Here is a 14,623-nt window from a genome sequence, read left to right as displayed (position 1 = left end):
AGTGGCCCTTTGCCAGCTGGCTGTTGTGTGCTATGAGCTCTCTCGTCTCACTTGCACCAAAGAAGGCCTGAATTGCTGAGAAGTTCTAGGTCCCAGCAAGAAGCCAGACAAAGTAAGTTGCTGCTACCTCTTCCCAGCTCCCAGCTCCTGTCCCATCTCACCTGTCCCTGCCAACTCCATCCCCTCCCATGTCTTTGGATAGGACGCCTAAGGTTCCCCCCAAAAAAGAAGGGATATGTTCTGGAATAAAGTTCCTAAGCTATTAGCCTAGATACCACGCCACAGCCAGCTGAACTGTGAAATAATATGACCAAAACACAAGCCATAAGTTAGAAATCAGAATGGGAATTATCTCACAAAAATGGGAAACTTTAAAAAAGTTTTTAGAACTTAAAAAAAGGAAGAAAGAACCTGAAAGGTAGAATCAGATAGCGACCAGGCTCTTGTGGGTAGTGATATTCTGATTGCTCTGTCATTTGGTCCATTCTTTCTCTTCCTCTATGTATCTTGGTCATTTATAGCTTCCATAAACCATCTCTAGGGACCTGGGTTCTGCTAAAAGACAGAGGGGGCGGAGAACGCTCCCACAAATCTATTGTATGCTCCAGGAGATGTTTTTATAGTAGATAATGAGAGTGGAGGCTGTGGGAATGTTGAGCAGCTTTTTTGATGTCTGATCGATGTGATGACAAAGTATTTGGAGTGAAATCTTGAGTGCTTTAGATGTTTCAGTGAAATAGATACCTCTGTTTATCTCCCCAGCTGTCAAAACAATTGGAGCACCTGCTATCTCTCTCTGCTGTCAGAATTGCTGGGGACTTTATTTCAACCTCCAGAGACATTTGGATCAAGGGTATTGGTACGTGCCTCGCCATCTCAGACTCTGCCTTTGCCCCCCATCTCCTTCCCCCCCTTCCCACAACAGGGAGTTATTATTATTCCATATCTGGGGTGATCTGATCCAAAGTGATCTTGGCAGTTGTCTCTGCCTTGAACTCGGCTGAAGTCTATAAATCAGCCAACAACCAGCAATGGTAACCCTTTACTAAAGGTAAAGGTTAATTTTTATTAATTTTACAAATACTTAACCTTACTAAGGCTTCCTGGTAGGAAGTAGAGAAAGATTATTAGTATAATAAAAAGATGTTTGAGCTTGGGAAAAGGATGTGTGCTTAGGATTCTTCTCTTGTTCCCAAAGCTGTTTTAACACACTTTTGAAAAGCTGGGTCCCCAAGAAGACAGCAGCCATCAATTAAATGGACCTGCGATTAGATTGGGAATAGAGGTGACAGCATATTCACAGCCTAATACTTGGCTGACCACTGGAGAACATGTCACTTCACACTGTCACAGATACTTTAGAGATGACCCTTACTTTGGACCAGTTCTACTTGAAATAGCAGCTACATTAAGAAAGATATTTAATGTAATGGAAAGAACCCTAGACTCCAAGTTCAAATTCTACTTTTGATCCTTCTTGGCTCTGTGGCCATAGGCAGCAATTCAGCTAATTTCTCAGAACCTCAGGATAATATAATATAGAATTATTGTGGGGATCAAATGAGTCAGTGCACAGAGAGTACATTGTCAGCTTGAAAGCACCATATCCATGAGTCATTTTTAGTTATTATCATTATTTTGCCTAAGAGGAGGATAGGATATAAAACAGAATGAAATCAATTTGTTTCTGCCACCCCCAGAATGCTGCTCTTCAGCTGGAAGACATTAGGGATCAAGAATTGTGCCACTTTGAGTCTGTTCAGTGTTACATGGGGGATGAAGTGGTAGATTTGGACTCAGGATGATCAATTCAAGTCTCATCCCAGATAACAGTTGTGTAGATAATGTCTCTCAGTCTTAATTTTCTCTGTAAAAGGGGGATAATAGTCCCTGAAGAATCGACCTCACAGGGATTTAAGGATTGAATGAGATAATGTGTGTAGAACATACTACAAACCTTAAAATTTTATTATTTAATATTTTATTTTCCCCAGTTGCATGTAAAACAATTCTAACATGTTTTAAAACTTTGAGTTCCAAGTTCTTTCTGTTCCTCCCTTCCCACGCCCCTTCATTGAGAAGGCACATGTGGAATTATGCAAAACATTTCCATAAAAGTCATGTTGCAAAAGAAAACATAGATACTGCCCCCTCCCCTCTGGAAAAAAAAATCTCAAGAAAAATAAAGTAAAAAAAAAAAAGCTTCAGCTTATATTCACACACAATAAGTTCTTTCTCTTCTGAGTATGGATAGCATAAATTTTTCAGAGTAGTCTTGGATCATTGCATTGCTGAGAATAGCAAAGTCATTTGCAGCTGATCATCCTCCAATATTGCTGTTACTTTGTGCATAGTACATTTCACTTTGCATAAACTCTTGGAGGACTTTCCAGCTTTTTCTGAGAGCATCCTGCTCATCATTTCTTAAAGGACAATATTATTCCATCATAATTACATACTACAATAGTTCCATGATGATAGTGTTCCATCATAATCACAAACTACAATTTTTTCAACTATTCCCCAATTCATGGGCATCCCCTCAATTTCCAATTCCTTGCTCTGAGAAAAGAGCTGTTATAAACATTTTTGTACATATAGGTTATTTTACTTTTTAAAAAATCTCTTTTAGGATTCATTCCTAATAATGGTATTGTTAAGTCAAAAGGTATGACTGGTTTTATAGTTCCAAATTGCTCTACAGAATGGTTGAATCAGTTTACAACTCTATCCACAATGTCTCATTATTCCCACATTTCATTCAATATTTGTCATTTTCCTTTTCTGGCCCATTGGTCAATAATAGGTATGAAGTAGTATCTCAGAATTGGCAAACCTTACAATCTGATGTCAATTTCAATTCATCGTTATTATTTCTTGGCCATTGTTATTCAATTGGCTTTTTAGTCATGTCTGACTCTTCATGATCCCATTTTGAATTTTCTTGGCAAAGATATTAAAGTGTTTTCCTGTTTCTTTCTCCAGCTTATCTTACAAATGAGAAAACTGAGATAAACAGGGTTAAATAAATGACTTGCCCACAGCTAGTAACTTGAGACTTGATTTGAACTTGGAAAGATGAATCTTCCTGAATCCAGGACTGGTATTCTATCTGTACCACTTAGCTGTCCCATTTCTTGACTAGACCTGTGAATTTCTCCTCTGGGGGAAGCTCCTGTGAGGAACATCCTTTACCAGGATAGATCAGCACTTTCTCTGCAACTTATCATCTTAGAGAATTATTGAGGGCTCTGAAAACTTCAGTGTCTTTTCTGGGTCACAATCAATTTGTGTCGAGGGAAGACTTGATCCCAGGTCTTTTCTCTCTTTCATCAACTTTTAACAAACATTATCTCTTTTTTGCACTGTTGCCTTTGAACAGTTCTCTCTCTCTCTCTCTTTTTCTCTCTCTCTCTCTCTTTCTCTCTCTCTTTCTCTCTCTCTCTCTCTCTCTTTCTCTCTCTCTCTCTCTCTCTCTCTCTCTCTCTCTCTCTCTCTCTCTCATTCAACTCTATTATCATTACTATCAATTCTTAATAAAGACTTTCTGATTATGGGGAAGAGCCATACTCAAGTGATAAAACAAATGCTTTAACTTGGAGACCCAAATTCCTTGCTAAGAAAAACAATCTGAGATCATAATAGACATCTCTGTAACCTTGGAGGTAGTCATCAAGTGTGAGAACATGGAATGCTAATTTTAAAAGTATGAAAATCCTCAACAGAGAGTCTTATTGGAAAGATGATGGAATGAAAGGTTGCTGGGGAGCTGGGTTCCCTGAATTCCCCATAGCAACAAGAACACTGAAGGAAGACAAATAGCTAAAAATATTCCACATAAGAAAATGATTTACCAAAAAAAAAAAAGAGAAAGAAAGAAAAAGACCATGAACAAAGTGAAGAAGAGCTTCAGAAACAAACAAACAAACAAACAAAAAAACTTCATGAGGAAGCGAAACAAAGGCAAAAATGGCAGAAACAGTGCTGATGGGAAAAAAGAAACAAAACAAGTGATCCCAAGAGACCTCTTTAAATGCATAAATGACACATTTAAGGAATTTATGGGAAGAATTAACACTGGCAAGAAAATCAGGAGAGGATATAAATGAGGAACTTATAGCAGTTAAAAGACCCCAGGAGAAACTCAAGCTAGGAACTAAAAGACACCACACAAAGTAAGATTAGGAGGAAATAATGAAAAAAAATGACCAATATGAAGAATATAATAGAAAACCTGGGGATATCAAGAAAGGCAACCAAAAATAGACTTATTACAGCTAAAACAAAACTGCTGACAATAGAAGTGGGAAAACAAGTTTGGAAAATAACTCAACTGTTAATAAGTTGGAAACCACGCAAATACAAATGATAAATTTAGAAGATAGGTCATAACACCTTAGCAATACTGACATCCTGGAAAATTTAAAAGAAGAAAATAATCTGAGCACATATACCAGGAAGCCAATTAGGAAAATCTTTCCAGATCATTAAAAATAAGATATAAACTAGAAATAGGAAGAATTCACAGGTACTAATAAGGAAAAAAGTTGAAATTCAAGCCTTTTAGACAGATAATGTAAAGTCACCTAGACAACTCAATAATAAGAAAAGAATCCTGTAAGCTACAAGAAGAAAAATAGTGCCATCAATTAGGATCATTAAAGAATATCCCAGTAGACCACTGACTATCGGAGAAGTTAAAATATGCCATATACAAAATTAAAAAGCATGACTCATGGATCACAAATCCATGTAACATTCATATTGTCCTTTAAGGCCTGCAAAGCTCTTTACAAATATCTCCTTTGAGGATGCTTCTGTGATAGATTCTATTTTTATCTCTATTTTGCAGATTGGGAAATTGAGACTGATAAAAACAAATGAGATGATCAGCTTCACACAGCTAAGAAGTGACTGCATCAGAATATGATCTTATTACTTCTAACTCCAAGTCCTGTATTCTACACCATATCATTTAGCTACCTATTAAAACTATGCTGTTTGAAGGCAAAATATCTATCAATTCATAAATCATTTTCAAATGTAATACAAAATGAGAAACAAGAAAGGAAAAATTGTGATGAGCCTAAAAGAAATTGAGGAGAGAATAAGACAACTATATATACCTCTCTACCAATTATTTTGAAGTTTTTTTTTTTTTTAATGGAAAGCAATGTATTACAATGGAAAGAGAAACAAATAGGAATTTTGAGTTTGAATCTTGCCTCTTGACCATGATTGAGGCAGTGACCTTTTCTGAGGGTCAGGCATTTTTGTAAAACTATAAATTATGAACTATCAATAGAGGAACTTCCTTAACCATAAAAACTTAGTTCCTTGATGTTACTGAAGTAGAAGTATGTCTAGGGTATATTATAGGGACCAAAAAAGTAGCTACTATCCATTCTGAGCCTTAATGTTCTATTGATCCATCCCTTTCTTTGTACACATTTTTCTACAAGGAATATGGATTACCAAAATTAACAAAACATAACATGGGTATTGTAAATCAATTAATATCAAAAGAAATTAGACAAATAATTATTAAAGATGTATTTTGTAGAAAGATTCAGATAGGTTCAGAAATGAATCTACCTAATCAAATAATCAACCAACTAACCAATAAAAAAGAACCCCAAACAATTCCTATACTATAAGGATGATAGACTGATCCTAGGCAAGTTACTTAATTCTGTTTGCCTCAGATTCCTCATTTGTAAAATGAGTTGGAAAAGGAAATAGCAAACCACGTTTGCCAAGAAAACCCCAAATGGAGTCACAAAGACATGACTGAAATGATTAAACAAAAAAGATAATGGACTACTTCATGGAGGCAAACATTTTTGTCCTTAAGATTAAAGATGAAAGTTTGAAAAAGAAAATGTTATATTTGTGGAAATATATATAGGAGAATTGCACATATTTAACATATATTGGATTACTTGCTGTCTAGGAGAGAGGGTGGGAGAAGGAAGGGAAAAAATTAGAACACAAGGTTTTTTAAGGGTGAATGTTGAAAGTTATCCAAGTGTATATTTTGAAAATAAAAAAGTTTTAATTTTTAAAAAAGGAATATTAGGTTGTCACTACTGAACATTAGGGTTAAAATATTTTTATTAAACCTTTTTATTTTCAGAACATATACATGGATAATTTTTCAACATTGACTTTTGCAAGACCTTGTGTTCCAAATTTCCCCCCCTTCTCCCCAAATTCTCCCCTAGATGGCAAGTAATCCAATATATATCTATATATCTATATATATGTGTATATATATATATATATATATATATATATATATATATATATATATATATATATACACATATTTATACAATTATCTTGCTGCACAAGAAAAATAAGATCAAAAAGGGAAAAAATGAGAAAGAAAACAAAATGCAAGTAAACAATAGCAAAAAGAGTGAAAATGCTGTGTTGTGATCCACATTAAGTTCCTACTGTCCTCCCTCTGGATGCAGATGGCTCACTTTATCACAAGATCATTGGAACTAGCCTCAATCATCTAGAAAAGATGTTGGAAAGAGTCACATTGTCGTAGGGGCAGCTAGATGGTGCTGTGGATAGAGCACCAGCCCTGAAGTCAGGAGGACCTGAGTTCATATTCGGCCTCAAACACTTAATACTTCTTAGCTGTGTGACTCTGGGCAAGTCATTTAACCTCAATTGCCTCAGCAAAAAAAAAAAAAAAAAAAAAAAGTGATCATATAAATTTGTTGTACAATAATCTCGTGGTTCTGCTCATTTCACTGAGCATCAGTTCATGTAAGTCTCTCCAGACCTTTCTGAAATCATTCTTTTGGTCATTTCTTACAGAACAATAATATTCCATTACATTCATATACTATAACTTATTCAATCATTCTCCAATTGATGGGCACCCACTCAGTTTCCAGTTTCTGGCCACTACAAAAAGGGCTGCCACAAATATTTCTGCACATGTGGGTCCCTTTCCCTTCTTTAAGATCTCTTTGGGATGCAAGCCCAGTAGAAACACTGCTGGAGCAAAGGGCATGCGTAGTTTGACACCTTTTTGACTATAGTTCCAAATTGCTCTCCAGGATGGTTGGATCTGTTCACCAGCAATGTATCAGTGTCCCAGTTTTCCCTCATCCCCTTCAACATTTGTCATTATATTTTCCTATCATCCTGGGGCTAAAAAGTATTAAGAAAATGCTTTTATATCCAAAAATCATTCACTGTAATCAAATAGTCTTTACAACTGGAATCAAAATATAGGGAAGATACCAAAAGCTAAGAAAAACCTCAAACCTTATAAAAACCGAAAAACTCTACCAAAACATCAACTGGTACCAATTTATTTGTCTTCTTGTCTATCTTTACAAACTCATCTATATAGTAATTGACAGCAAGTTACACTAGGGTGACTTTCACAAGTACTTTTTTATAATGAACCAAATCTTGTTAATTTGGAATTTGACTGAAATGTTGAGAGACTATAGCACCCAACTGTGTTTGTTGTTTGTTAATTATAATAAAATATTTTACAATAAGGCATCTCCCATCGACATATCAAAATTATTCAAGATTTCTGGAAAGTGAACAAGCATTTTATAATTCATATCAAATGAAGGTATATGTTCACCAAAGGTCTTTGCCTCTATAATGAAGGACAATGTGGACAGAGCCCAAGTTGAAGAGGAATTCTCCTCTTAATGAAGTCCTTCCTACATTCCTATTTATAGATGACATTGAAAAAAACAAAAGTATTCCATGATCTCCTGGAAATATTGATTCATACACACTATGAAAATGGAATAAAATAAAACGATCCTTATATCATTCGGAATAGAAAGTGCCTTAAAATGCTCCATTCATTTATGTAAAAAAAAAACCCAACTTTTCTTAAAATGATATTTTAAAAAGCTAAGCAGAATAGCATATACATTAGCTACAAATAGATATTTTAAAAAATCAGGGCAATGAATCTTTATAAGTATAAGATATTAGTAAGAGAACATAGAGCGGTAAGAGGACAATAATACAATGATCCAAGATAATTCCTAAATTGTTGCTTTTATTTTTGAAATTTCAACTGTTCTGGGATCTCATTGGTATGGTTTCTTTGTCCACTGGGGAGAATTGAAATTCATCCCTGATTTCTAATCCTGGTTAAATCTCATCCATGTCTTTCTATAAATTTTCCATAGAAATGAAGCTAAGGTGGCAGAGAAATAGCTGGCACTTTTTCTTAGCTCATACCACCTTGGAAGAATTGAAAACTTACAGACTCTTAAAAATAGCTCTAAACACAGCTGCAGAAAAAACCTGAATCTTGGAATAGTGCCTCCTCTACCCTAGGAGCAGAGGCCAACTTCATCAGCAAGTAAAAAGTCAAAAACAGCCTTGAAAAATGAGCAATCCAGAGAGAAAACAAAAAATAAGCAAACAAAAACCAAAAAGCGAAAATACTATGTTGTGATCTACATTTGATCTCCACAATCAACTTTCTGGATTGTTAGTTTTTGTTTTCTTTCTCATTTTTTTCTTTTTTGATTTGATTTTTCTTGTGCAGCATGATAATTGTGGAAATATTATAGAAGAATTGAGCATGTTTAACTTGTCTAGGGGAGGGGATGGAAGTAAGAGAGAAAAATTTGAAACACAAGGTTTTGCAAAGATGATTGTTGGAAACTACCTTTGCATATTTTTTGAAAATAAAAAGCTATTATAGCAAAAAGAGAAAAATGACCAAACAGCAACAATAAAAAAAAAACTTGATCATAGAAAATTATAAAGGAGACAGGAAAGATCAAAACACAAACACAGAAGAAGTCAAAATTGCTATATACAAAGCCTATAGGAAAAGTATAAATTGGTCTTAGGCTCAAAAAGAATTCCTGGAAGAGCTAAAATGATTTTGAAAATAAAATAACAGAGTTGGAGGAAAAATGGGGAAATAAATGACAGTGAGGCAAGAATATCATGAAAAAAGAGTCAACAGCTTGGTAAAGGAGGCACACCAAAGATTGTTGGAAAAAAAACCACCTTAAAAACAGAATAAAACAAATGGTAAATAAATCACAAAAATCCACTGAAGAGAAGAACTTTAAAAAGTAAAATTGGCCAAATGGAAAAAATATACAAAAATCCACTGAAAAAACAACTCCTTAAAAAGTAGAATTAGCCAAATGGAAAGGGAGATATAAAAGCTCACTGAAGAAAATTATTCCTTAAAAATTAGAATTGGGCAACTTTTAGTTGCCCAATCAATGATTCCATGAGATATCAAGAAACAAGAAAACAAAAATCAAAAGAATGAAAAAAGAGAAGAAAATATGAAATATATCATTGGAAAAACAACTGACCTGTGAAATAGATCTCGGGGAAATAATTTAACAATTATAGAGCTATTATCAAGGAAAACTGCCCTGACATTCTCGAACAAGAGGGTAAAATAGAACTTGAAAGCATCTACCCATCACTTCATGAAAGAGATCCCAAAATTAAGCCTCTCAGGAATATTAGAGCCAAATTCCTGACTTGAGTCATGGAAAAAAAATATTACAAGTAGTTAGAAAGAAAAAATCAAATATCAAGGAGTTGAAGACAGGATAAGCCAAGATTTAATAGCTCCTACATTAAAGGCTACCAGGATTGGAATATAATATTTCAGAAGAAACAAAAGAAAAATATATAAGCAGGATGTTTTCAGAAAAACCCGGACTTACATGAAATGATGCAAAGTGGAATGAGGAGAACCCAGAGAACATTGTGCACTGTACTAGCAATGTTGTATGATGATTACCTATGAATAACTTATTCTCAGCAATACAATGATCCAAGATAATTCCTAAAGATTTATGATGGAAAATGCTTTCCATCTCCAGAGAAAGAACTGTTGGAATTGGAATGACAATCAAAGCATACTTTTTTTAACTTTATTTTTCTTGAAGGGTTGGTGGGTTTTTTGGCCTAGGTTTTCATTAACAGCATGACTAATATGGAAATATGTTTTGCATGACTATACATGTATAACCAATATAAAGTTGCTTGCCTTCTCAATAAGAGGAAGAGGAAAGAAAGACAAGAATTTGGAACTCAGTATTCTTTTTTTTAAGAAAGAATATTTAAAATTTTTTTATATAATTGGGGAAAAATAAAATATTAAAAGTGGTTCAAATAGATTTTCCAGATTTTACCAATGCACAAGAGGGAGGCCTTCCTCTAAATTGTTTAATGTTTCATGGATACTAATATAAGATTTGGATTATGCATTAGTTTATAAGTCTGGCTTATTTCCTTTCTTGATATAATAATAGTAGTAATGATAATGAAGATAATAACTAACATTTGCATAACATTATTATGACCCTCATTTTAGAAATGAGAAACCGGGTTGAGAAATTACTTGCTCCAGTCACACAATTAGGCAGGATTTGAACTCAATTTAACATTCATTCCATTGTACCACTTAGCAGCCTCATACATATGGAATAAGTCTTCAGTGATATCTTTTATTCAACTTCACAACACAAGTCATCATCAGTTAATATGTCCCCAGCATGCTTACATTCACCATGTGTCTTTCCATTACCCTTTGGATCACTTTGTATGCTTTGTATCACAATTTTTATTCTTTTGAAATTGCAGAGTTGCTTGATTTACAGTCAGACAACATCACTAGGGAGAATGGTGATGTTAAAAAAAAAATCCTTTATGGAAGAAAACAGCTTGTAATCATTGAAAGTTCTTCTCAATTTTCAAATTTATTTGTATTTTGTTAAGACATACACAACAATGTAATTGTTTCTGTTTAATTGGAACATAAATAGTTTATATTTTAAGGTAAGGTTTTAAGAAAAAGATTTACTCAGTATTTTGGTCAAAGTATCAAATGCTTTGCTTGTTAGAATTTGATGAGAATGTTAAATGAATAATATTTTTAAAGCTTCTAAAATAAAGTCACTGACCTGATATTGTCAATTTCTTGTCAATGTTATCTTTTTTTAAGAACATGCAAGATCTGGTTTCAGGCAGGCTGTTCCCAAAGAAAGTTCTAGGACAATTTGATTGTCATTCTCAATCTTAATTTGATTCCTTTTTACCTGTTGTTTTTGGGCCAGTGCATCATGGTCTCTGCTCCCAAAGGGTTACCAACTTCTCATCCCTGAGCCTTGCCAAAGACCCTATGCCTGACCAGACTTCTCTGCACATTGTAGCTTCCGTTAAATCATATTCTTATCCTGCCAATGAAATAATTGTTATTTAGAACTTTGACAAACCCTTTTTTATTGAACTATAATACACACAAAAAACCAAAAAACAAAATAAAACTGAGACCCTCTATATTATTCTCAGAAGCCTGCTGAGGGTCCCTAAGTGGATGAATGTGTAAGGGGAAAATCATGTAAACTTTTGCTAGATTATATATTAGGACTTTCAGTAAAAAAATTTTTTGGAAAAATGTATTTCAAGGCTTTAAATGTTTCTCTATAGTTTTTTTCAAGTAAAGTCTTAGAAGAAAAGTGAATTGTAAAATTGGTGCATCTGCAATATGATTTTTTTTTTCCTGAGGCTGGGATTAAGTGACATGCCCAGGGTCACACAGCTAGGAAATGTTAAGTGTCTGAGATCAGATTTGAACTTGGGTCCTCCTGAATTCAAGGCTGGTACTCTATCCACTGCGCCACCTAGCTGCCCCCCCTGCAATATGATTTTCATTAATGAAATATGATTGTTTGGAGGAGTGAATTTAAACATGAGGGGACCTCATATGTAACTAAAATCTAATAACCTAATATAAGGCCTTGTTGAGCTCATAGAATAAAGAAATCATTAGATATAAAGTTGTTTAGCAAAATTTAGATGTATATATATAAATATCTGTAGATGTGTGTATATATATATGTATATGCATATATATTAAAATATGTGTTTATATGACACACAAGGGAATTCAATTGACAATGAATTCTTTGGCCATGGCAGCCCAGAAAGCAAATACAAATATTTACACACCATCAGTTGTAGAGGATAAAGTGAAGAATTCCTATGAAGTACTAGGTAAAACCAAATTAAATCAATATATATTATGATCCATCCAGAAAAATAGCAATTGAAGGACCAAAAAACTATAGTCAAGATCATACAAGAGGTAGTAATTTTTCTTAAAAACCCAAAGGAAAGCTTGAAATACAATGTTACAACTAGCAAAAGAGATAGACTTACTATCAAGAATAATTCATCCTGGAAACCTGAGTATCTTCCTATAGGTAAAAATATGAATCGTAAAAAATAGAGGACTTTTAAGAATTTCTGATGAAAAGAGCAAAGCTAGAGCAAGAACTTTGAAATACAGTCCCCAAGAGTACAGAGAACCCTAGAAAAGTACATTTATTTGAGTAATGGGACAAAGCTATATTATGATATAGTCAAAATATTCTAATGGGGGGCAGAAGAAACAATGTCCTTTCTGAATGTCAATGCTTTTAAAGTATATTAAAAGAGTCATATAAGGAAAAAAGAGATCTGAGGATGTATTGGTTCTGTTTTGAAGGGTGAAAAAGGGTGAAAAGAGGGCTAACGGAGGAATATGCTAGTATGGGAAGAAAAAGGTAGAACTTGGTACCTTTTAAAATTGAGATTTGTGAGAAGAATATACAAACATGGAGCAAAGGAGAGGAAGAGGGAACCGCATTCTTATCTCAAGTGGACAAAGGAAAATTGAATACAAAAAGTCCACACAGTTTGATGTAGAAATGTATCAAATTCAACAGGAAATCTATCTGAAACTGGGAGAAGGGGATCAGTTAAGAGGGAGAGCAATATCAGGAAGGGAAGCCACAAACAAAATTGATTTCTAGAAGTGAGGATTCAAAGAATGAACAAAAGAGAAAAGAACTATAATTTAAGGGATATCTTAAATTTGCCTCTTAGGCAACTGGGAAATGTATGGAAAATTGTATTATATTAATTAAATGAAATATGATTGCACTACTGCAATGATAAAAGAGGTGATTTCAGAGAATCCAAAGCAGAATGAATTTTCATGAAGTGAAGTGAGCATATCCATGAGAACAATTCATACAAAAAATAATTAAGGAAAATTAATTTTGAAATATGTAAATTTAGGGGCAGCTACGTGGTGCAGTGGATAGAGCACCAGCCCTGAAGTCAGGAGGACCTGAGTTCAAATCTGGCCTCAGACACTTAACACTTCCTAGCTGTGTGACCCTGGGCAGGTCACTTAACCCCAAATGCCTCAGCAAAAAAAAAAAATAATAATAATTTGAAATATATATATATATGTAAATTTATTCAAAGCAATAAATACTAGAGAATCCATGATGAAACATGTTAACTACTTCCACAGAAGTGATGGACACAAGTTGCAGAGTTATTTATTTTTGGACATGGCCAGTGTATGGATTCATATTTGCTTGACAATGCTAATTTTTATAAAGTTCCCCCCTTTTTTTTACTCTCCACTGAAGGAGAGGGAACAACATGGGGAAGTGAGGGGGTTTAGTAATAGTGATTTTTTTTAAAAAAACTACCATAGCATTTAAAAATATTGGAAGAGAATAGAAAAAAGTTCAGAAGAAAGCAAAGACAAGCAAAACAGTTGTGAAAGTAATGTGTACAGTTTATAACATACTTTATTTTTTTTTTAAATCAAGCAATATGAAATAAATATTCATGGTTTAATTCAGAAGCTTCTTTTCATTTTCAGGTGTTTGTGTGGAAAGACTTTTTTTGTGGTATTTAAGTTCAGAATTTTTGGAAAAAAAAATGAGAGTCTAAGTAAAATGTAATGAAATCAAACCATAACTTATGTTTCTTGGGATAATCCTTTTAGCTGCAAGTTCAAAACTTTTTGTGAAGAGGAGCTACTTTTCATTTCTTTTAAACCTAAATATTATCTGAGAAGTAGATGTGAACATTGAAAATAAAGTTTCTGTATAGAACTAGAGAGAACACAAGTTCCATGGAACCTTCAGTCCTGTAGTTGATTTTAATGACATATAATTATGTTGTTGTGTGGTTCAGCGGTATCCAAGTCTTTATAACCCCAATTGGGGTTTTCTTAGCAAAAATACTAGAGTGATTTACCATTTCCTTCTCCATCTTATTTTACAAATGAAAAAACTGAGGATTAAATGACTTGCCCAGGGTCATTTAGCTAACCTCAAATCTGAGGTTAGATTTGAACTCAGGAAGATGAGGCTTCTCTACTCCAGATGTGGTACTCTGTTCACCACGCCACCTAGCGACCCCATCATGTAATTATACGTTCCAGTATTAACAGTAACCAAAAAAGAAGTCAGCACCATGGCCAGTGTTTGTGGCAAAGCTGAGAAAGACCTGGTTAGTTCAGCACTAAGGCTGCAGATAGCATAAGGACTACCACAGTAGGATGGCAATGGCCTAGGATGAGGAACGGATGTAGTGGTAGTGATATTAGTAGGGATGTCTAGGATCATAAACAGGGAAATGGAAGAGATCGTAGATCTGTATAATCCAATTCTTTTATTTTACAAATGAGAAAAGAAGAAATTGTGACTTACCCAACTTACCCAGTTGTAAGACTTAGAGGAGGAAAGGTAGTTATTGCTGTTGGTAGAATAAACTAAGTTGGTAC

Source organism: Sminthopsis crassicaudata, chromosome 2, assembly GCF_048593235.1.
Source record: "Sminthopsis crassicaudata isolate SCR6 chromosome 2, ASM4859323v1, whole genome shotgun sequence".
Classification (NCBI taxonomy): domain Eukaryota; kingdom Metazoa; phylum Chordata; class Mammalia; order Dasyuromorphia; family Dasyuridae; genus Sminthopsis; species Sminthopsis crassicaudata.
Note: the sequence above shows the minus strand (reverse complement) of the source record.